At 44.4% G+C, this 3,170-nt stretch overlaps 1 pseudogene; it reads right to left on the bottom strand.

Moving 5' to 3' along the window:
- Positions 1-2,635: 2,635 nt before the first annotated feature.
- Positions 2,636-2,754, bottom strand: LOC129405256 (5S ribosomal RNA; annotated as a pseudogene).
- Positions 2,755-3,170: the final 416 nt, after the last annotated feature.

The following is a 3,170-nucleotide window of genomic DNA, read 5'->3' as shown; positions in this document are numbered from 1 at the left end:
CCCATTTCGATGCCAGGATAGCTCACAGCTTGCCCTGGGTCCATTCTGTCCCTCATCGGGACCCCGCTTTTGGGGTGTTAGGAACTAAGCGTAATTGAGTTGAGAAAGCAGATGTCCAGGAGTAAATATTATTTGGAGTCAATCAACTCCCAAGTTACAAAGCACAATATTAACTGTCTTCCTGTGTCCATACAGAAAGGACATTGCTTTAAGGTAAACTATGCAAGCAAAAGACACTAACTCATAATATAAGGTCAGAGTCCTTAGAAGAATCTGATCTTACAAGATAACAAAATCTGATTAGGGAAAAGGTGATTTACTGGTTGGGAAGGAGGGTGCAGAGAAGAGTTTACAGATAAACAAAGGAATGGGAGTGTCTCCAGAGCACTTAAACCTAAACTCCTTGTGGCAAGGGGGAAGGACAAACCAATGTTATCCTACAGATTCCCTTTTAAGCTGAAGCACTAGGCAATTACATCTTTTCTTTATTCTTTTTCTTTTTGTTGCTTTTCTTTTTGGGTCATATCCAGTGGTGCTCAGGGTTTACTTCTGGCTCTGCACTCAGAAATTATTCCTGGCAATGCACAGAGGGACCATATGGAATGCTGGGTATTGAATCTGGGTCGGCCATGTGCAAGGCAAACACCCTCCCTGCTGTATTGTCACTCTGGCCCCAATTACACCTTTTATTAAGAATGTAATGAGGGGGCCGAGTGCAGACTGGAGACTGAACACAATGGCCACTCGACACCTTTATTGCAAACCACAACACCTAATCAGAGAGAGAGAACAAAAGGGAATTCCCTGCCATAGTGGCAGGGTGGGGTGGGGGGAGACAGGACTGGGGAGGGGGGGAGGGATGTTGGTTTTACTGGTGGTGGAGAATGGGCACTGGTGAAGGGATGGGTTATCGAACTTGGTATGGGGGAAACATGAGCACAAAGATGTATGGATCTGTAACTGTACCCTCACGATAACTCTCTAATTAAAAATAAACTAAAAAAAAATTTAAAAAAAAATTAAAAAAAAAAGAATGTAATGAGGGCCTGAAGAGGTAGTACAGCAGGGAGGGCACTTGCCTTGCACACGGCTGACCCAAATTTGATCTCTGGAATCCCAGATGGTCTCCCAAGCGCCACCAGGAGTGACTCCCTGAGAGCAAAGCCAGGCGTAAACCCTGCATACTGCTGGATATAGGCCCCCAAACAAAATGAACAAGCAAAAAAGAATGTAATAAAAAAAATCACTTTCTAGAAATCTGTTTAAAAGTATTTCCAGCAGCAAAACCACTTTAAGCCATGGTTTAGAAATCTAAGGATTTTTATTGGTTTGCTCTTGAACTGTATTCAGGGCTTACTCTTGGCTCTGAGGTAAAGGATCATTCCTGATGGAGCTCTGGGAACCATATGCAGTTCTGGGGCTTGAACCTGGGTTGGCTGTGTGCAAGGCAAGTACTATCTCTCCAACCGTTCACCAAACTTTTTATTCTGGGGTTTAAAACTCAATCCTCCACTTTCTTTCTGAGAACTTGCAGGCACCATCATGAAAGAAAGAAAAAGAGAAGCAACAGTCTCTGATTTATACATTGTATCATTATATCACTGTCATCCTGTTGCTCATGATTTACTCCAGAGTGCACCAGTAACGTCTCCATTGTGAGACTTGTTACTATTTTTGGCATATCTAATATGCCACAGGTAGCTTGCCAGTCTCTGCCGTGGGGGGCAGGATAATCTTGGTAGCTTGTAGGGCTCTCCAAGAGAAATTGAACCTGGGTCGGCCGCGTGCAAGGCAAATGTCCTACCCGCTGTGCTACCGCTCCAGCCCACCTGGACGTAATCCTTGGGTGGGAAAGTGGTCTTTCCTTCCCTTTTGGGAGACTTGGAAGGAGGTGAGAGGGGAATATTTGAAAGCAGAACTTCTCAGGCCAAGAGGCTCATAAGGAAACTTGTTCTTGCAAACTTTTCTTATGTGTGAATTGACCCAGAAACTGAGGAAGTTAGAAGACATTTTTTTGTGACTAGGAGTGTGAAACTAGCTGTTTCCCCTGGGCCCCGGAGGTCTGCTAATAGAAGCCTGGAGAACTGAAATAGTGTAGCAAGAAGGGAAATTCTTCAACATGTTTTTGTTACTCCCTTTCCTGTGGTAGGGGTGGGTCACAAACTTTCACAGCAACTTAACTTTGGACCAAAAGAAATGGATTTCTCGAACTCATTTGAGAGTGTTAAATATAGCTGCCAACGCTCATTCCACTCATGAGCAGTCATCTGAGGTTTGCCACTCAAAAATCTCTGCTCTAAATTAGAATCAGTAACAACTACGTTCTTTTGAGATAATGAAGCAGCCCTGGGTATATGGATAGTAGCACTGTAGCGCTGTCTGTAGCATTGTCATCCCATTGTTCATCTATTTGCTTGAGCAGGCACCAGTAACGTCTCCATTGTGAGACGTGTTGTTATTGTTTCGTTGTTACTGTTTTATATCAAATATGCCAAGCGTAGCTTGCCAGGCTCTGCCGTGGGTGGGATACTCTCGGTAGCTTGCCGGGCTCTCCGAGGGGGAATTGAACCAGGGTTGACCACGTGCAAGACAAACACCCTATCCGATGTGGATGTGCTATCGCTCCACGTCAAAAGGCCTACAGCACCAGGTATTCCCAGGTGGTCTCCCATTCAAGTACTCACCAGGCTGGACCTTGCTTAGCTTCTGAGATCAGAAAAGATCGGGTGTGTTCAGGGTGGTACAGCCGTATAATTTTTAAAGCACAGCTTTGGAATTGAATAGTTTGTAGCTGTAGGGCCATGGGTAGTTTGATCTATTTATTATATGTAATAAATATTGAAAGCATATATTACATGCAATATATAACACTTGTGTCACTTGTCATCCCGTTGATCTTTGATTTGCTCGAGCAGGTGCCAGTAATGTCTCCATTTGTCCCTGTCGTGTGCTATTGTAGCCTAATGATATCTGCTTGCTCCAGGAATAGGAAGAGCCTCAAACCATTCATTCAGGGTTTTGACGAAGAAGTCTGACCATCTCGTTGGTGGGAGGCCATGTAGTCTTTTGATGTCCCATGGAATCCAGTCGGTAACAGCTCTAGTCCAGCGGTTGTCTCTGAATCGCATTACATGCGGCCCATCTGATTTTTGATGTCTTGGCAAACGAGA

The sequence above is a fragment of the Sorex araneus genome, chromosome 5, assembly GCF_027595985.1.
Source record: "Sorex araneus isolate mSorAra2 chromosome 5, mSorAra2.pri, whole genome shotgun sequence".
Classification (NCBI taxonomy): domain Eukaryota; kingdom Metazoa; phylum Chordata; class Mammalia; order Eulipotyphla; family Soricidae; genus Sorex; species Sorex araneus.
Note: the sequence above shows the minus strand (reverse complement) of the source record. Positions and strands in the feature narration are given on the sequence as shown.